Below are 22,478 nucleotides of genomic sequence, written 5' to 3'. Positions count from 1 at the left end.
CTTCATTTTGTGTGTCGCTTCTCTTCCTTCCACAATAAATTAATCATCATGCCTCTGTGTCCTATAGGTACCATGCATAGTCGCATTTGTCATCCATTCTTATGATTATTCAGATTGAGTTATTTTGGGAGAAAAACGTAAAAAAGGCGTCCGGATATTGTTTCCGTCATCAGACTGACTTTTAAGTCATATATAAGATTTCCGGTTTTAAACTTTCACATGATTTTCATAAGAAAGAGAGAGGACACTTATTTTCGCGTTTATCGACATGTATACTATGATTATACTACTATGATATATAAAGACTCTCTATATAATTATTGCAGTGATCGCCGTGGAGAAGAAACTTGGAATTGATAGTTAAAACAGACATAATACTGTCACATATAATATATATATTGTATTATATATGCCTCTGGTTAAAAGCAAATACACTTTATTTATAATATACGTATGTTCATAGTATACCGAGGGCTTCAGATCACAATTAATCCCCTTTGTTCGTGGTCTTGGAATATAGTTCCCAATTATGATATTGGGTAATGCTTCCTAAGTATTCTGTCTACTGTTTTCTTCGAAATGTTTACTATTTAAGGGGTCATATCAGTTGCATATATAAATAAGTAAATAGTTATCAAAGGTACCAGGATTATAATTTAATACGCCAGACGCGCGTTTCGTCTACATAAGACTCATCAGTGACGCTCAGATAAAAAAATGTATAAAGCCAAACAAGTACAAAGTTGAAGAGCATTGAGGACCAAAAATTCCAAAAGTTGTGCCAAATACGGCTAAGGTAATCCACAAGATATAATATTACATGATGTCATATATGGGTTATATATTCCTGGGATAAACATGTGGAAAAAGTTTATTGTTGAAAGTGAAATTAGTGATTTGGCCAAAATGAAAGTAGGGTAGAAATTAGCCTTAGTCATTTATTCAAGATTCAAATCTTACCATTGGCATGTTAATAGCTAGGGCTCTCAAAAGAAAAAAAAACACTGATGGAGTGTCCTAGAAGCATATTTTATTAGAATAATAATGGTCTAAAAGCAGTTCTATTTATTTCATGTTTGAAGCGGTGCAATTTAACTTGACTTTTACCAAAAAATGCATGTAGCAAAGGGGAAGAAATATTGTGGTCTGAGACCAGAACCGCGAAAATAATGGAATTTAACAGAAAGGAAACAAATAACGGACTTTTGAAAAAAGGGAGAGGGCTTTTGATACCTTTTCTGAAATTCTCCAGACATAAAATCTTTTATAAAAATTCATCATACAACAATTTACATACTTTAAACCAAGCTCTAAATGCCCGCGATTTTGCGGGTGTGTTCTAGTATTCATTTAAATGAAATCATGAATGGAAAACCTTTTCTTCTGCTCTGAGGTGTTTGCAGACTGTGTGTCGGTCATAAGAGGGTCCATAAAGGAGAATTAATAATATTATTTCCCCAACCTCACATTTTCTTCCTTTACTATACACATATATTTTGCCACAATTTAGTCTGCATTCACTGAAGTTTTTGTCTGCATTCACTGAAGTTTTTGTAAACGAAAGAAAAGAAGTTAGCATTATCCTTAAACTTCACTTTCCGCTATATAGATGATGTTCTCTCATTAAAAGATTCAAAGTTAAGTGACTATGTTGAACTCATCTATCCCATCGAACTTGAGATAAAGGATATAACAGATACAGTAAAGTCGGTCCCCCATAAATTATACAGACGCCATCACGAGTTGGTTGACCGTTATGGAATATCTGTTTCACAGATGACGACGGAGATGTTCCAATTGTCGTAACTACAATCCTATCCTCTTTTCCTCGAATGTGACCTACCGAATTATATTTATCACCGGATTTGTACTTACATGAGCAACACGACGGGTGCCACATGTGGAGCAAGATCTGCTTACCCGTCCGGAGCACTTGAGATCACCCCGATTTTTGAAGGGTTTCGTGTTGCTCAATCTTGTGTTTTGTGTACTGTTGTTTGTCTTTTGGTCTTTTTCTTATTTGCCATGGCGTTGTCAGTTTATTTCCGACTTATGAGTTTGAACCCTAACCCTAACCCTAACATGTCACTTTGGTACCTTTCGCCTCTCTTTTAAACATTTTAATTGTGTTTTTATTACTAGTTTACAAATGAGTGCTGCACACAACTATATTAAATACTTTACAGCTTCATGCATATATGAACACTATTTCCAATTCTCACCAAAACAAATTCCCGCCCACGATTGCAATATGTTCCTCATATGAATAAAGTTTATTATACTTCTGGTTCATAGTCTTGTTTTAAAAGAATCCAATGTGTTCAATGAAATGCTAAATACATGAATCGCTATCTGTATTCACGTCATTACGCGCAACATTGTTGCATTACATCGCTTGTTGATACCCTTTTTCAAATTGTTCAGTTGAAAAGTTTGACAAAGTAATCGAGATTTTTGAACTGCAAGCAAAAAATGTAGCAAATATTACCCTTCAAAAAAACCCCATCTTTGTGGAAATGGAGTAGGAGATGTACATGTCATGCGTTGCCTATAGAAATGGGGACATGGCAAAACATTGACTGCAGTGAAAGGATGTGTAATTTATGTAATTCCGGTTATATAGATGATGAATTTTATTATTTGCTTTGCTGTTCTCAATTGCAAAACGAACGAAAATTATTTTTTCAAAGTAAATTTTCACATAGTCCAAATATAATGTCAATTTTCTCACTGTTAAATACTAAAAAAAATCAGTTTAAAGAAAACTGTGTGCATTCATTAAGTGTATTAGTAAAAAGGTTAGTCCCTAACATCGGACTGATGTCTTCATATCTAGTTTAACCGTTTATTATACATGTATGTCATCATATTTTAAAGTTGTAGTTCATTTTACATTATCGTACTGCAGCTGGTTACCCTCAACTTTTGTATTTGTTTTTATATTGCACTTTTTTTGTAAACTTGTATTCAGGTTTTTAGAGAATAAAGTATACATATATCAATAATACTAAAATAACGAGGTCCAATCATCAGTTTTTAGCCGGCATGATGTAAAAATGACGAATCAAAGAATTCCACTTTATAGATAACTAATATAGGACAATGGTGTTGATTAAAAACTACACCATTCCAGGCCCTTTTTTCCCCACATAATTAATATTATCAAAAATTAACAACTTCCGGGTCGAATCCGATACCGATACCAATTGTATATGTTACATAGTTTTCGGTTGTATGTATGTATGTTCTGTATCTCCCTCCTTAAATCGGAGCACCACCATAGGTTATGGTGTAAAGGAGGACATGTAATACACTGTATCTGTACAGATTTAATGTGAGCATTTGCCTACTCAGTTTCCAAACCTGGCAGTGACGGGTCACGGCTTACTACCAGAAATTTAAGTTAACATTCCCCCAAAACAGTTTATTCTGTAGTAAGATGTCGCGAGTGTGTTCTAGTATCTACTAAAATTGAATATAAATAAAGTTGACAGTAGTTTGTCGATGTCAAAGTTATTTCAAACTATAACCCAATTTAAAAATGCTATTCATTTTTTTAAAGGTGTAACCTTTCTTTTAGAGTCAAAATTTATCTGCGACATAATATATTGACGTTAGTATAATAGTCCCAGATTTAATTGTGAAAAGATTTTAAAAATATTGCACGCATTATTTCCACATAGCTGAGGTACACAACTGGCATTTTTGAAAGAAACAAATAAGGAAAGAAAAAAGTCTCAAAGCATCAAATTAAAATAAAAAAAACAGAAAGTTATTGCGTGATTTCGATAGTTTGATATTTAAGACAGTTTAAAAGTTGTCAAATTGAAAATAATAAAATATGTGATTTATCAAAACATTTTTTAAATTTTTTCTTATTATCAAAGTTTTGAAAATTTGCATAAATTCGGAACCTTCTGTAGGAATAGATGTCCATTAAAGCCATAACTCACAGGTGCTTATGATTGTTAGAACTGCTTTTCCGACTCAGGCCTAATCTTGCAGGAAATTCAAATGTAGAACATAAAAATGGGAGAGGCATTTTTTACCCACATTCCCTTAGAAGTTAGTATAAAGACTGATGATGCTATATACTATGACGTAAATTTATTTTCATTTTGATTTGTAAATGGAAGTTTGTTTGCACAATTCTTAGCAAAGTGACTTAAATTCAAAAGAGTCTGCTGCATATCAATCGATGGTGTTGGTACTTATTTTTATCTTTCTTACCTAGCTGCTTATATATATAGAGAATAGGCGTGTTCCAAAGAAGTATATAGCCAATGGTAGAAAAAATTGAAGTTTGTACGTGGGGAGTTTATTACCATTGTAATTCTGATTTTATTTTATTTTTGTTCATTATTACTATTTTCCAGAACATTTCATCTTGAGCTTATAACTAGTAACGTCCTCCTCTAGAACGTACAAAAATTTAATAATTCCAATTCTTAAGTGTTTGCATGGAAGTAATTTTTATTACCACTACATTCTCTACTGGATGATTCAAATAACCACTTAATCAAAAACATATTCATTATTCATTGTTATGAATGGCCGGGAAAATAGCATTATAGCATAGAAAAGGTATTTTTCCGGAATTTTGAATTTCGTTAAACGAAAATTTAGTGCCTGTGTTAGATCATTTTTTTGTTCAGAACCTCTTAGTGATGAAAATCTCTCGTCAATTCTCTCAAGGCTATCGTTTATGTGGAGTGTTATTTGGCATGTCGCTTGACGCCTTTTCAATTGAATGTTAAATTTCATAACCCTGTCATAGGTGTGACAGTTTTTTGTACACGCTCCCTAGAGGAACACGAAACCAGCTCTCATGTAAAATAGCCAATAACCACGCGTTGCTTTAGCGAACGTATCAAAAAATTGCATTGTGATTTGAATGTCAGTTCATAGATGTTTGACCTATACTTAAACATCCGTAAAACATGCGTGAGACGTATTTTTTTACAGATTTAACGTATGAATACAAAGTATAACAAAAATAGTGAACTCCAAGATAAATTCAAAAAGGGGAAGTCCATAAAAACTGACAAAATCAAACGTAAGACTCTATCAACTACCTGAAAAAATGGAAAAAAACTGTCATATTCCCGACATGGTACAGGTATTTTCCGAAGAAAATGGTAGGTTAAACCTGGTTTTATAGCTAGCTTAACCTCCCACTTGTATGCCAGTTGTTTTAGTTCCGTTATATTGACAAAATTTATATCATTGTTCATTTTTCATTTTTTTAATAGTAAAAACAGCAAACAGAAAAAGAAAAAGAAAAGATGACGAATAGCAAAATAAGTAAAACGAAAATATTAGAGAACAAGCAGAAAAAGAAAATACTGTCTCTGAGGTCATATGTTATATGACTAATCATTGATATGATGTATGATTGGCAATGAAACTATCAACTAGAGTCCAAAATGAAGTAGATTTGAACAACTAAATGTCACCGTTGGGCCTGAAACAATGAGCAAAACCCATACCGTATAGTCAGCTATTAAAGGCCCCGACATGACAAAATGCTTATCGATTCAAACGAAAAAACCAAAGGCATGATTAAAGACAAAACAATAAACCAACACCAAATATGACAGATAGCAACAAATGACAACCACTGAATTAAGGCTGACTAAAGACACATATATAATATGGTAGGTTAAACAAGGTTTGTGAGCGTTCAATATTCGTCCCCTAACCTGGGACAATGGTCCAACAGCACAAAATAAGATCAGTTGGAAGTGGCTTCACTCATCAGATTGGCAGTTACTAAAAGCGAGTTCAAAGCCAATAGCAACTAATGGTGTCTTCCTCCTATTCCCACTTTTTAAAAATAACTATTCCTTCTATCCCCACATGCAAATAACAATAGATGTTTTGATAAATATTTTGTTTTTATAACAATCAAGGTTAATTAAAAATTCACCTAAGATTTACGTGTATTTTTTTTAAAAGAAAACATATTTCTTTCACTGTTTAAGTATATTATTTAAAAAAAATAATAAAAATTAATACACTGTTTATTTGTAATATATTTTTTCTTCTTCAAAGAATTACCTTAAAAGAAAGAATAAATCAGATAAACAGAAGTAAGATTAAAAAATCATTGAATTTGTAAACCTAAATTTCATGCGCATGATGACGAAATTGGCAAAAGACTTAAAGAAATTTATTTCAATCGGAAAACACAAGTACAAGAGGCCATCAAAAGAAAAGAACGGTCAGCTAAAATCCGACAGTTTAATGAAAAATGTATAAATGCAAAAAATAAAATGAAAGGGTTTTGGATTTTCTTTTAAAATAAAACTAACCGATACAGGACCGATAGAGCTTAATGATCCACATGATTTTGATAAAATATAAACGGCTACGGATGAGATAAATAATGTCCTTTCCCAAGATTTTTAGCTCCATAGGTTCCTTTCAAAATGAAAAGGGTGAACTTGAAAAAGAAGTTAAAAACCTAACAATAAATATTGACAAACATTTATTAATATCAGATTCCCCCCTATCGGTTACTTTAGACGAAAATAAAATTTCATAGACTTTACACATTTCACACAATGGTTGACGGCGCAATGTATCCACTGGTACTGATTTATACCAACATAAACTACACGCCCTTTACAGACTATGTGTAAAATACTGATGGGACCATTACACAACACAGGGACTGAGCAATACCCACCATCTAGAGGGATGGCAAAGCAAGCTGAAGAAACATGCCCAGCATCCTCATCCAAACACCTTTAAACTCATAAAACTACTGAAAGATGAGGAAGCTAATCCCTGACCATGATCCAGTATACAGCCGGTGGGAAGAGAGTGGCCCCAAAACGAAAGTATGTCGAAATCAACAACAGATTAGAAGAGCTTATTAGAAGTCACAACAGTACAGTTTGGAGATGCAGCATCCCACCTTATTCACGTTGAATAGATTATTAAACATCAATAGACTTATATAAAGTGAATTTCTAATGTGTGTGCTATAAAGTGTGGTTTGTTTTAGTGCTGTTAACTTGTATTGTTTGTTTCATATTATAATGCTTGCTTGAATCTACTGTTGAATATGTGTTATAAAAGAAATAAAATAACTTACTTATATTTGTTTCCATTTCTTTCATATTAATTTAAATTTAAAAGACAGAATTCAAACACATACAAAAATAACCTTTACCTATCCAAAAAACACTTGTCAATTTAAAGTTGATTAAACAATGTTTATACAGTATAATCCTTTGTTTGCACAAGTTTTCCCCCTATTCCCACATGAAATTTTAACTTTTCTTACCAGATTTATAAAAAGTGGGAATAGGAGGAATGAACCCAACTAATGAACTTGATGTTTGATTTAAATTTGAAAATTTATTATAAATTACTTACAATCTAATGGTTCATACTGCTAATTTCTTGTTCTGATATTTCACAAAACAATATTGAAAACTATTATACATTATTGATACTTTACACCAAACCAAGAATCAATGCCGGAAATTGTGATAATTCCTTTGAATTTACCTGCATATGCACATGTAGTCTACTATATCTGAATCAGAGATAAATGAAAACATTGTTCGTAGTTATTAACAGTATAATCGTTTTGTTAAGACAAGTCATAACTAATTGTGTGTTAAATATAAATTGAGAAAATACCTAACAAAATAATCCGATTTGACCTTATTGTCACCTATTTAAATATAAATTGAAATATTTAAACACACGGTAAATCTGTAAGCTGTATACTCAGTTCTTTTGTTCAAAAAAGGAAATTATTGACAAAAAAACACTATTTATTTCTGATAATAAAAGAAAAATGATGTCTCATTGTTGTTTGGTTTAGGAAAGTTTTTTTCTATTTATGCTAACAAAAAACATCAGAAAGTTTAAATTGCCCTGTATCAACTATTAAATGTCTTCTCTTGACATTTGTCGGTGTTTCTGTTTCCATGCACTACACGTTTACTGAATGAATATGAATTTATATAAAAAGTGTCATTAGCTTAACAAAACAAACGTACTAACTGGCAAACTAGCACACAAAAATTCGAAGCACAAACATGTTCTGATAACGTTTACATGGTACATGTTTCTGGATAAAACTAAAAACAATAGAAGACTAAATGATCTGCAAATATTCTTCAAACAATTCTTTTCTTTTCAAATCAAATTGTTAAAATCCAAAATGATATACCTTCAAAATACAGTTTTTTAAATGCGTTAATATTTGAAACCGATAGCAAAAGATTTATAACGAAAAAAACCAACATTGTGAAAACCATGAGTGCTTATTGAAAAAAATATTAAGACTACGCGCACGCACTTGTCTCAGAAAAAAATTTCCTATAGACCTTAATTTTTTTCTGAGACAAGTGCCTGTGAGACTACGACTGAAACAGCAAATACCGTAGAAACAAATTAATCTTTAAATCAGACAATAAAATTAATAAAAAAGACTTTCAAACACGATACATATATTTAGATCTATAATATTTATTTTCAGTTATGCCAATGATATGTGTAACACAGCTCGTCACTATATTGGAAGGAAATCAAGGAAACGTAGGTTGAGGAGAAATGGAAGACTTACGATGTTTGAATTTAAAGGTTTTCTTTCTGTCATTTTTAATATGGGTCTGATCCGAAAAGTATCGATTAGTGAGTACTGGAATACAAAATCAGTATCGCAGTCAACGCCTTGGTTCAGATGTATGTTTTCAAGAAACCGTTTTCAAAACATCTTCAAATTTCTCCGACTCGTTTGTGATAACAGGCTCCCAAATCGTAATAACCAAATCTATCGTCCTGCACAAAGATTTCAGCCACTTATATATTTTGTGAACCGCTAGTTTCTGTTTTATTACTGCCCAAGAAAGGAACTTTCAATCGACGAATCACTAGTAGGTACGAAAGGGAGAACAGCTATGCTACAGTATATACCTAGTAAACGTTCTAGATTCGGAATACCATTTTGGATGTTGGTCGAGGCCGTAACTGGCTACATACTACACATGAAAGTTTACGAGGGGAAAAAATATGATCCTGTTCCTAATGGTACACTTCAAGGTACCAATGTCGCAATGAACCTTTTGAGCTCCACTTCTCTATTGGGAAAAGGTTACCATATATTTGTTGATAGTTTTTTTCACCTCGATTTCTCTGGTTAAAACACTATTAAGACATAACACCTATCTAACAGGTACCATAAGAAAATCTGGGAAAATTCCAAAAAAGATAAAGGATGCCAAACCTAATGTCGATGAGCCTGTGTTTGCTAGGCAAGGACCACTCCTTATATGTTCTTATAAAAAAAACGAACGTCGACGAAAACCAGTAATAGTTGTTTCAACAAATTATAATGCACTTGCAAATACGGGCAAACCAAAAGTTCTGTGTGCATACAACACATTCGTGAGAGGTGTTGATTTGGCAGCTCAAATGATTGCAGTGGCGGAACCAGGAGGGGGGGGGGGTTCCGGGGGTTGGAACCCCCCTTTTTTTGGACGATCAATGCATTTGAATGGGGACATATAGTTGGAACCCCCCCTTCCCCCTTTATCCTGGGTTGGGAACCCCCCTTTTAAAAATGACTGGATCCGCCCCTGGATTGTGACATACAATGATAAAAGAAAGAGTTGTCGAGTTTGGAAAAAAGTTCTTATTCATATATTTCATCGCATTTTATTTAATTCTTATATATTATATTAACCACCGATGAACGCCCGCCTTTGTCAAGACTTCAGTTCATTCAAAGCGTTATTGACAGTTTAGCACTTGAACATCTCCAAAAGAAAAGTAATCCGTTGATCCCACAGCCAGGTATCAGGAAGCTTCAGCACGGTAAACAAAAGGACTGCATTGTTTGCTCTGACCGGAAACATGGGATTAGGCATAGAGCTAGAACTGAATGTGTTCGTTGTCAGAAGGGGTTGCATAATCAATGCAAGAGGAGACATGATTGTTAAACTATCATCAATGAGAAGTGTTTTTAAAATTAATATATATAGATAAATATTTATTATGTGCAAAACGGTGTTATTTTATATAAATAAAATATCTTTAATGGGACTGTACATCCATTAAACAGCAAACAAACGATACAAAAATGAAAAAAACAACATAAAGGGGTCAACAAACACTGTCATAAATTGTATGGCATGATCCCTACTACACAAATATTACACCCAATTTGATAATCAAACAATTTTTTTTCTAAACAGAAATTGCGTAGGGTGAGACATAAGTAATGCTTTTCTATTGTCCCTTTCGTAATTTTGTCAAACTTTTGATAAATGATCAGCAACTGTGAATGACACGGAAAAAAAGATGCGGAAGAGGTCAAAGGATTACACGACACTCATAAGTTCAAGACATGGCAAAATCATGTCTTACGAATTATTTTTAAAAATGGTTCATTCTTGAAATTTGATATTGAAATGTCCGTGTTATTGATATAAAATCTATAAGGGTCACCGAACTTCTTTTTTTTATTATAAAAAGGTATATATACATATATAGTCTGCTCTGCAGGAAAAAAAGGCAAAAATATTAAGCGGTAACGTCGTGACTGCATTGTGCATCAAATTCTAAATTTCAAAGTTTTTATATATATAACATGTCCATTTGAAAGGATTCATACAGTAAACACAAATTCGGTTACCACTGTAAATTTTATATCAATAAAACGGAAAATTTAATGACATACAAGGATAGTTTTAAATATTGAAATTTGAGGAAATACAATTTAACATTTGATACATTTTTGTAATTCTTTCTGAAGAATATTTAGTTCGCTCTTTGCGCCGAATTATAAAATTTACTTGCATCCTTATTTTTATATTTTCTGTTCTAATGGGTATATCAACTTTGTATATTTCATAAACATCAGTTAGATTGGCCATTTCCGTACCTATTACCTAAAAAAATCTAACTGACAAACGCCGACCGTCGAAACAGAATTGTTTCCATACGGAAACAATTGCATGACGTTATGCATTGTTACGCTTCTTTTGTGACGTTTTCCGTTGAAATTTCAAATCTAGGGCCTACCTCTTGGCACTCAACGGTAGTTTACCCCAAAAAACCGTGGCACTCTAAGGGTTAAGATAAATGAAAATACCAAGAAAAGCAGAGATCATAATCAGGAAGCATTTACGAAAGAGTCAGTTACAATAAGATACTTGAAAAGAGATTAAATCATATATATATATTCAAATATAATAACCCTAAAAAGAAAGTAAGTCGGGTCTTTAACAAGTTCTGTGCCAAAGGGCCAATATTTTGGCCTTTGTAACTTCTCAAAAATGCCATGGGGCCAATATTTTGGCCCATTATAAGTAAAACCTGAAGATTACTTTGAAGTACAGATTCATCGTTTGTGTTGTATTAAATATACCCAAATTAGTTGTGGTGACATAAACAATATTTAGTTTAAAAAAATAACGGTTTCATTTCGATTGACGTCTGTAGTAGTGTGACGTTTACGTCTGTTACGTCACTTTTAAATTCACGACAGGTTCCCGTTCTAGAACAAACGCTACATATAATATCATGCTTTATTAACGTCAAATGTTTGGATTTGTGTCCACAAAAAGTCAATTCCATTGTCAAACTTTAGAAAAATAATTTTTAAGCAATGAAACAATAAAGCTCATTGTATTTTTTTTTTAGTTATTGATTTTCAAAGTGGTGAGCGAAAAATACTTTTGGTTTTGGTACAGTTTGTCATCCTGTTTTTGTTCTACATGCCCATAGGTTGTATGATATTGAGCATTAATGAACACAGAAAATAGGTATTCCGTTAATTTCGGTGAATGATAAAGTTGATATTATAAATGTAATTGTGAAAAAGATATGAAATATACATCTTCGCTAGCCAAGGTTTACGATCCAGTCCCCTCCTCTTAGAGGAAGGGACTGGATAACCCTTGGCTAGCGAAGATGTGAAATATATTGTTTGCAAAGGAGTACCTGCCAAAAAATAGTTCATCATTATGTTTACGGCAAAAGTTTTTGAAACAAACAGCTAATCTAAAAGATCGCCACGTTGTGAAATTGAGCTCCTATAGACAGGCAACATATTTGTTTCTTATTTTGCTTTTAATTGATGATGATGATGATGATGATGATGATGAATGGCTGCTTAATGTCCAGTGATATGGATATTTACCCTGCTTTGTACTTGACCGACATCGCTTAGCCGGATTTTAACGTGCTAGTTCACAAGGTAACAGGAAGACATGTTACCTTACCCGGACTCTTTAATTAATATTCTGCTTCCGAGCCGACCAGTCTTTGCTCTTACTCCTTAATGCCGCGTGCTTAGCGGAGAAGCAGAAAATACCAATTTTATATAAATTAAAGTATTTGGTTTTAACCCAGTCGGGGTTCGATACCAGGACCTCCCGCATCCGAGGTGAATATGCTACCACGATACCACCGAAGCGTTTTTTTAATTGAGAATATATATTTAATTATGTCTAAATGTATTTATTTTAATTCTTTCTTTTCTTTATTAAATTTTAAAATACTAATATAACGTGGAAAAGAAGGAAAATTAAGTGAAAACAGGACCGGTACCAGTCCTCTGAGCAATTCTAGAAGTCTGTAATGGATTCTTGTTTCTGTCCCCCCTTTTCGATCCACTGTTGAGAAAACATATATTGCAGATGTTTGCCCCCTCCAACACTTTTTAGTCCATTCCTACACCTCTTCTCATACCTCCTTTTATTTACGATTATAACAAAAATATGAATGAAGGTTTTAAAGTAACGAGAGAAAAGTTTAAATGCTCAACCTTTAGCAATTTAAAATTTGAAAAATCAAATTGAAATGAAAAAAAAACATTTTTATCGATATTAGTTTCTAAAGGTAATGAAATCCAAACAGTATCCGAGTATTTTTTTCTTTACATGAATAAGATTTAAAAATACCGTTGAATGATCATATTTATCAGACCAGTTCATGTTGTACCCTGCCCAAATCGACGAAGATTCTAGCCGACTCAATGCATATCAAATGCCAACTCTTATCCATTCACTAAACGAGTTAGAATTGGTCATAAATATTGCCATGTAATATGTCGTGGTTAAATAAATAAGATATTTCGCTGACAATTCATTAAAGGCTCTTTCAAAATGACCAAGAGTTTAATGTTATTATGATCATCTTGTATGATCCATGATTTTTTTAGCAGTTTCTTTTGTCTTGCTCCTTATGATAGTTTGATTGAGTTGTGTTTAACGCCACTTTCAACACTATTGTGCTATTTCGTGGCGGTCAGTTTTTATTGGCGGAGGAAGACGGAGTGCCCGGCGAAAACCACCGACCTTCGGTAGGAAAACTGACAATCCTAGTCAATTAAGATTGAATTCGAGCCTTGCTCCTTATTAATTTTCTGATGAGTTTTCAAATAAATAATGATTACACGAAACCGTTGAACTAAAACAAAATAAATTGTGCCTCCTCAAGGTTATAAATCAGGCTTTGAATGTCTGTCTTTTCTGTACTCTCGTGTATTTCACTATTGTCGGCCTTTTAAATTGGTCATTTAGTTTACAATAAGTATAACATTTACAGAGAAATTTGTATTTTTGAAACCGTTGTCGCGTCGGTTAGGAACAAATGAAGTTGTACTTTGTGATGTCGCTACAAAACAATGACTGTCGTAAAATGTCTGTCAATGAATACTGACAACATTTCGTAACAGCATCGTATTCTCGGTGATCTTTTCAGGTCATGAACTTTACTTGGAATATTTATACTATTTATGTCTCCATGTCGCTAATTCGGTGGTATGTTTTTTAAAAAGTAAAACGGTTTTTGCAGAGAAAAATATCTTTCAAAACGTCTGTCTGTATATCAAAGATACTTAATATATGCAATCATAGATTTTTATTAACGGAATACATATACCACAAAACGATTCTCAAATAAGAATTTTAGTTCTAAAAAACTCTTAATTTGATATTCGTCATCTTTGAAAGTGCAATAAGGAGAAAAAGGAGAAACTGTATTCTGAGAGACTTGTAAAACTTAAAAAAAAAAAACATTTATTTTTACGCTTAAATAGACAATTATATTATGTTTTAGGACACAGTGTATTTTCAAAATCGGTGTTATAATGAATTCCCCTAAAAAGAAAACAACCAGTTAAAATGCTATGATATCCTTGATGTTGTCTAATATACATGAATAAACGGAATCATTGCCTGATAAACAAGGTAAGGAGTGCAATGAGGTATACTGTTGTATAGGCCATAAGCCACCTGAACGAATAGGTCTATCTTTTTTAATCTGTTTAGATATTGTACCATAAATTTTGTAAGATAAAATCATTTTTATGTAGCATTAAGCTCAACTAATTTGCAAATTAAAAATTTGATGAATCGCCAACAAGACAAACTAACCATTTATTTTTGTTGGGGTTGGGGTTGCGAATGCATGGAGGCAAAAGGTTAGATATTTTTCTTTGACAAAAATTTCATTCTGTTTTAGTTGAAAACAATTGCTTTCAGTAACATACAGGAAAAGAACTTTTTTTATTGAAAACTGAAAGTTTAAATAATTGTTTCCCTAATTTTCAATGAAAACAACTCTTTTCCATTTAACTTCTGAAATATTTTATCAAGTCATTTGCAATCAAACAATTCATTTATAAACCCTGCTACCAAAAAATGAACGAACAGTGTGCCTACATCTTCATTAATTCATAAAAAGACTGGTATGGAAGTCAATAGTATAATCTTCAACCAAAGAACAAAGATGAAATATAGGATTTAGATTTATTTATCTATGAAATAAACTGTAAAACGCTTACCAATCCTATTATCAAAATCTTACAAATGCATTTTCGTTGATACGAGTAAAGATAAATTTATTTCGGCCGGCCTCATGACGATTTGTATAAGTAAAATTAATATTAAAAGTTGTACAGCTTAAAACATTCAACTGTCATATTTTTTCTTGTTTTATTTTTCGAATGAAACTTAAAATTTTAAATTACAATTTATATTTTCCAACAAAATCAGTGTTATGTTAACTTAAGATTTCGCAAATATTTAAATCCAATTTGCCTGGCTTCACATTCAACGACGATTAAAATAGAAATATCACCAACAAAGAAACATCAAGAATTTCCTTGACTTTTTTTGTCTATAGCGATCTTTTTTAAGGCTTCGAAATAAGTTTTAGATGTTCATATTTATTGAACAAATACAATGGGAAAGCTAAAAGATTAAAATTAATTAAAGTACTGCTTAAAAATGTCATCCACATTCATGATTTGCAGGCATAAGAAATCTAAAAGGGGTCCACATTTATATACACTCCGGTCAACACCTGGGACTGAAGAACAGATTGCCGGCCAGATTGATATGGGACTTAATATGCTTATACTTTATACATTTTTACCTTACTTTACTGAGGATATAAACAAACTAGAAAAGGTGCAAAGAAGGGCTGCTAGGTTTGTCACTAACCGACACAGAAACACCCTAAGTGTTAGTGACATGATAGATCATTTAAAATGGAGAGACCTCGCAAATAGAAAACCAGATGCACGCCTTGTCATGTTTTATAAAATCACATATCATCTCATCGCAATCACAAAAACAGACAGACTAATACAACCGCTCAGACAGTCCGTGAATATGCACACACTCGCATACCAAATTCCATCCTGCAGAACACAAATACGCCAACAATCATTTTTTCCACGAACAATTAAAAACTGGACCAGCCTTCCTCTGAGTATTGTAATGAGCGACTCTATAGAGTCGTTCAAAGCAGCCATCTCAACCTACACCTACAGTCAGTAAATTCATCATGTGTAAATAGTTTTATCTTAATATTAAAAAATAGATTAAATAAAAGTATGCACTACCACTATGTAAAAATGTTATTACCAGTTTTGTTTATAATTATAAAATTGTTAAATTTTCACTGTATATACGTCTCCACAAAGCAATGCGTAGTACAAGTGACATAAACTTTAACGTGTTGAAGCCGGTCACTACAAAGTAGAAGTAGAAGTAGAAAAAATGGCACTTGTATATAGTATTAGAAACATTCATTTAGGAATAGATGCAGACCATTCTTTCACTTAGTTTACCAGTGGTAATTCATTTCCAATTGAGAATAAAACCTACAAACTAAAAGTTTAGTTTAATCACAATTATGAGGTTGTTATTCTTTTGCTTACTTTAATCTGCAAACTGCCTGTACATTAGTATTCGAATAATTTCTAATATTTCACTGGACCTATATTGCAATATGAAAATTAAAAAAAACGGTTACTCAACGGAATGATTACAGAGTCACGTGCTGACTGTAGCAAAATAACTTGTCAGTGGAAAATAATCTAGTCAATGTCTCTTCGGCGAACTCAACATTTCTTCTTGTAGATGTGTACATGTAGTGTTTTTTGTTTTTAATGTTTTAGCTTTGTTGCTTTCCTAAAGTGTTATAACGTGCCAAAAAAATACGGAAATTTAAAACAACTAAAGAACCATAAAAAAAGCGTAATTTTGATATGGAGATTTGCTTTAGCTTGTTAATCACAATCATGAAACCTTTGTCTAGTATTTATCAAAACTTTTGTTTTGTTTTGTTGTTTTGACATTTTTAACATCAAGTTTTCATATATTATGGTTCAACGGGAGAGTAAAAAAAAACAGGATTCGAGACCACAATTTATACGTATTCTGAGTCAATTCAATTTTGGCTGTTTAAATATTTTAAAAAATCAAACACTATATGCGAACGTATGAAACAGGTGCGACAGAACGTCAATGTCGTCGAAGATTATAACTATATTGTGACGTCGAAATATTGTTACGTTTCTAACATCTTGGCAATTTTGAATTTAGTCTTGGCACGGATTATTCAGTGTGCACCACATTTTTTATGTTATTTCTTCATAGACAGAAAAAATATTACAGTCATTCCTTAAATAAAATACAGTTACTTATTATAAGATGTTCCTATTTTACACATAGTGTATGGTGAATAGATTGCGAGTACAGTATCATTGGTGAGGTTTTATTCAGTTTAATAAATATTTATCAGAAAAATGTAATGTACAATGGACCAATGACACGAATACAGAAGAAAAAGGTGCTTTACTAAAATGTTCATGTTTACACAAAATAGTAACAAAAAAGATTGGTCTTGCTCTAGGTCTAGGTTTTTTAACTTTTTTGAAATTCAGGAGGGTGGGAATGGTCTTTACAGTCAAGTTTAAACGCTCTCTTTACAAGTTATTGTTATCATCAAATAAGCCTAAAAATATTGTCGTTCTACAAATCGCATTTGTCTGTTACCGTAGTCGTTACATGGAATAAAATATTTATTGTTATCGTTAATTTAAGCAAATTTTATTGCTAATCGTTATTTGGGTTACCTTAATCCATCATCAGTTGGTCGTTTAGCACCAGTGGAAATTTTTTTCTACACATGGTAGGCTGACCTCAAATGGTATGTACAGAAGTAGGTATTATTTGTTTCTGGTACCTTCAAACTTTACACATTGTTATATTATGCCGCAATTTTACAATGAAATACTAGTAGTCTTTTTAACAGTCAAAATGGTATTCCATTTCCTTTCCTTAAAAAAATCTTATTCTATTACGTTATATTTCCCAACATTCTTTCAATACACCCTAAAACTGAATCGACTAACATGCTAAGCGATCACAGCGACAAAGTTAAAGATTCTAAGCTAAAACAAAGTGAGAAAAAGTTGAAAGAGATATGTAGTCAAATAAAGTAAGGAATAGTGAGTAATAGAAGTAATTGTAGTTTTGTATTGTACTTCATGCTGAAAATTGTTCGGGTACATGAAACAACCAAGTATGCTAAGGCATTAAATGTGAGACAGTTTGTATCCTAACTGGTGCAACATACTCCATATGCAATAAATTATGAAAAATCTAAATTTGCACGAAATAGAAAATTGTCTTCCTTTTTCGAAAAAGCTGACTACTATAAGTGAAGAATTTTTGTTGTTTAAGAACTTATGTAACAAATGGAATCAATTAGTTTTGTTAGCTCAACATTTTTTGGATGTGTATGATAAGTTATTTGCTCCTAATAGTTATTTCCATTCCATTGACGGTAACGACTACTCTACTATTTTACTAAATTTCACACACTCCTATTGGACACAAGCTATGTAACCAAAAAAATATTAACAACAACACCGAACTCCAAGGTAATGTTAATAAAGGGAGAAGCCCATGAAACCTGACAAATCAAACGCTTGACTATATCAACCAACGGAACGAATGGAAAACCAACCACAGGAACGAATGGTAAACAATTGTCATATTCCTGACTTGGTACAGATATTTTCTGAAGAAGGCCTGAGAACACAGTTATTTCGTAGTGCATTTCTTTTAGACAATAAATTAAAATTAAAATCGCACCTGCTCTATCTCAAAAAGATTTTTACAGTGTGATGTAGTACTTTTGGGACAAATAATATCAAAATTATAGAAAAGTCTACCAGCTCTTACTCAAAATATGGACAATTCTATGTTAAGGGGGTCTATAAATCAGTTTGACAGCTTCAGACATACTAATTTTTGACCTTTTTTAACTGGACCAAACCACTACTTTACATAAAAATTCATCACCCACATTTTTTACATGTAATTTCACCCCCCCCCCCCTTCTTAATATTTCATTCATAAAATATAAAGAAATCAATTTGGGAAGTGTATGAAAAAATTTGCAAGTTAAACACTGTCCACACTGGGGACTATATTTGTCAAAGTACGATAACTACGTCCTCGGACCAGAAATGGTGGTTAAACCTTGTTTTATAGCTAGTGAAACCTTGTATGACAGTTGTATATAGTTCCGTTGTATTGATAAATTTGGATGGGTAATCCAAATAGACATAATTGGAAAACGTGACAATAATTGGGATCCAGAGGCCAAAATATGTAAACATACATTACACACATACAAAAAACAACAAAAATACCGAACTCCAAGGAAAATTCAAATCGGAAAGTCCCTTATCAAATGGCAAAAATAAAAGCTCAAACACATCAAACGAATGGAAAACAACTGTCATATTCCTGACTTGATACAGACAGTACAAACACAACCGATTAAAAAGAATATTCAAAAACACATAAAAATAAATCAGACAAAGACGCCAACAAAAAAGAATGGCTTTTGTAGCTGATATACTTTCCCAATAATTGGGATTCATCAGCCAAAGACGCCAACAAAGATTTTTCGTAGTTGATAGTTCATACAGTATAGTAAATATTAATTTCAGATTGTCCTTCGAGTAATTTTTCCGCATATATATTTTCTGCAACTCATAAAGAGCATCCTCTATAATGAAAAAGATAAATATACTAAATGTAACTGGAACTGTGAAGAAATGATAAGACCTGTCAATTTTCTTCTTGACAACTTCTATGCATCTATGCATCTATTTACAACAACCTTCAAAGGCTTCATTGGTTCTAAAATACATGTCTTCTGTTTTAGCATGTACACTCCAAACTCGTTATGTTTACGCCATTATTTATTTATTTTGATCTTCCCTGTTTAATTAATCCTTCCAATCCAAAACATCATCAATATCCCTTCAGTTTGACAAAGTCCTATATATCCATTTGACAAACACTTTAAACAAAATTACACCCGGCTATTATAAGCTATATCATTTTATACATCATTAAACAGTAATCAAAAGATCAAAAGATAAAATAAAAAAACAGAAATTTATTGCGTGATTTCGATAGTTTGATATTTAAGACAGTTTAAAAGTTGTCAAATTTTGAAAATAATAAAATATGTGATTCATCAAAACATTTTTAAAATTTTTTCTTATTATTAAATTTTTGAAAATTTGCATAAATTTGGAACCTTCTGTAGGAATAGATGTCCATTAAAGCCATAACTCACAGGTGCTTATGATTGTTAGAACTGCTTTTCCAACTCAGGCCTAATCTTGCAGGAAATTCAAATGTAGAACATAAAAAAGGGAGAGGCATTTTTTACCCACATTCCCTTAGAAGTTAGTATAAAGACTGATGATGCTGTATACTATGACGTAAATGTATTTGCATTTTTATTGTAAATGGAAAGTTTGTTTGCACAATTCTTAGCAAAGTGACTTAAATTCAAAAGAGTCTGCTGCATATCAATCGATGGTGTTGGTACTTTTTTTTTATCTCTCTTAACTAGCTGCTTATATATATGGAGAATAGGCGTGTTCCAAAGAAATATATAGCCAATGGTAGAATAAATTGAAGTTTGTACGTGGGGAGGTTATTACCATTGTAATTCTGATTTTATTTTATTTTTGTTCATTATTACTTTTTTCCAGAACGTTTAACTTGAGCTTATAACTAGTAACGTCCTCCTCTAGAACGTGCAAAAATTTAATAATTCCAATTCTTAAGTGTTTGCATGGAAGTAAATTTTATTACCACTACATTCTCTACTGGATGATTCAAATAACCACTTAATCAAAAACATATTCATTATTCATTGTTATGTATGGCCGGAAAAATAGCATTATAGCATAGAAAAGGTTTTCTTCCGGATTTTTGAATTTCGTTAAACGAAAATTTAGTGCCTGTGTTAGATAATTTTTTTGTTTTGTTCAGAACCTCTTAGTGATGAAAATCTCTCGTCAATTCTCTCAAGGCTATCGTTTATGTGGAGTGTTATTTGGCATGTCGCTTGACGCCATTTTAATTGAATATTAAATTTCATAACTCTGTCATAGGTGTAACAGTTTTTTGTATGATACACGTTCCCTAGAGGAACACGAAACCAGCTCTATGTAAAATAGCCAATAACCACGCGTTGCTTTAGCGAACGTATCAAAAAATTGCATTGTGATCTGAATGTCAGTTCATAGATGTTTGACCCATACTTAAACATCCGTAAAACATGCGTGAGACGTATGTTTTACAGATGTAACGTATGAATACAAAGTATAACAAAATAGTGAACTCCAAGATAAATTCAAAAAGGGGAAGTCCATAAAAACTGACAAAATCAAACGTAAGACTCTATCAACCACCTGAAAAAATGGAAAACAACTGTCATATTCCTGACATAGTACAGGTATTTTCCGAAGAAAATGGTAGGTTAAACCTGGTTTTTTAGCTAGCTTAACCTCCCACTTGTATGCCAGTTGTTTTAGTTCCGTTATATTGACAAAATTTATATCATTGTTCATTTTTCATTTTTTTTTAATAGTAAAAACAGCAAACAGAAAAAGAAAAGATAACAAATAGCAAAATAAGTAAAACGAAAATATTAGAAAACAAGCAGAAAAAGAAAAAAACTGTCTCTGAGGTCATATGTTATATGACTAATCATTGATATGATGTATGATTGGCAATGAAACTATCAACTAGAGTCCAAAATGAAGTAGATTTGAACAACTAAAGGTCACCGTTGGGCCTGAAACAATGAGCAAAACCCATACCGTATAATCAGCTATTAAAGACTCCGACATGTCAAAATGCTTATCGATTCAAAGAAAAAACCAAAGGCATGATTAAAGACAAAACAATAAACCAAAACCAAATATGACAGATAACAACAAATGACAACCACTGAATTAAGGCTCCTGACTTAAGACACATATATATAATATGGTAGGTTAAACAACGTTTGTGAGCGTTCAATATTCGTCCCCTAACCTGGGACAATGGTCCAACAGCACAAAATAAGATCAGTTGGAAGTGGCTTCACTCATCAGATTGGCAGTTACTAAAAACAAGTTCAAAGCCAATAGCAACTAATGAACTTGATGTTTGATTTAAATTTGTAAATTTATCATAAATTACTTGCATTCTAATGGTTCATACTGCTAATTTCTTATTCTGATATTTCACAAAACAATATCGAAAACTATTATACATTATTGTCGAGCCTTCGACTTTAGTCGAAAAGTGAGACATAGCGATCCTACATTCCGTCGGCGTCGTCGTCGTCGTCGGCGGCGTCCACAAATATTCACTCTGTGGTTAAAGTTTTTGAAGTTTTAATAACTTTCTTAAACTATCCTGGATTTCTACCAAACTTGGACAGAAGGTTGTTTATGATCATAAGATAGTATCCAGAAGTAAATTTGAAAAAATAAAATTCCTGTTTTTCCATATTTTACTTGTAAATGGGCTTAGTTTTTCTGCCGGGAAACATTACATTCACTCTGTGGTTAAAGTTTTTAAAATTTTAATAACTTCCTTAAACTATCCTGGATTTGTACCAAACTTGGACAGAAGTTTGTTTATGATCATAAGATAGTATCCAGAAGTAAATTCGTTAAAACAAAATTTCGTTTTTTCCGTATTTTACTTATAAATGGACTTAGTTTTTTTCTGCCAGGAAACAATACATTCACTCTGTGGTTAAAGTTTTTAAAATTTTAATAACTTTCTTAAACTATCCTGGATTTGTACAAAACTTGGACAGAAGCTTGTTTATGATCA

At 32.3% G+C, this 22,478-nt stretch overlaps 1 protein-coding gene and 1 long non-coding RNA gene across 7 annotated transcripts in view; both read right to left on the bottom strand.

The window, feature by feature from the left end:
* Positions 1-22,478, bottom strand: part of LOC127698485 (beta-1,3-galactosyltransferase 1-like) — a 98,121-nt gene that overhangs the window by 9,931 nt on the left and 65,712 nt on the right. The window contains exon 2 of one of the 6 annotated variants that reach the window (XM_052201978.1): positions 19,494-19,647. The exons of 4 other annotated variants lie outside the window; for them this stretch is intronic. The gene's annotated coding sequence lies outside the window, so the exon portion shown is untranslated. Of the gene's footprint in view, positions 1-7,386; positions 7,619-19,493; positions 19,648-22,478 lie in introns of those variants that run through there. One more of the 6 variants, XM_052201979.1, reaches the window with a different exon arrangement.
* LOC127698541 (uncharacterized) overlaps positions 1-22,478 on the bottom strand; it is a 191,307-nt gene that overhangs the window by 127,708 nt on the left and 41,121 nt on the right. The window lies entirely within an intron of this gene.

This window comes from Mytilus californianus, unplaced genomic scaffold, assembly GCF_021869535.1.
Source record: "Mytilus californianus isolate M0D057914Y unplaced genomic scaffold, xbMytCali1.0.p SCAF_4, whole genome shotgun sequence".
Taxonomy (NCBI): Eukaryota; Metazoa; Mollusca; class Bivalvia; order Mytilida; family Mytilidae; genus Mytilus; species Mytilus californianus.
The sequence above is the reverse complement of the archived record's forward strand: the minus strand, read 5'-3'. Positions and strand labels throughout refer to the sequence as shown.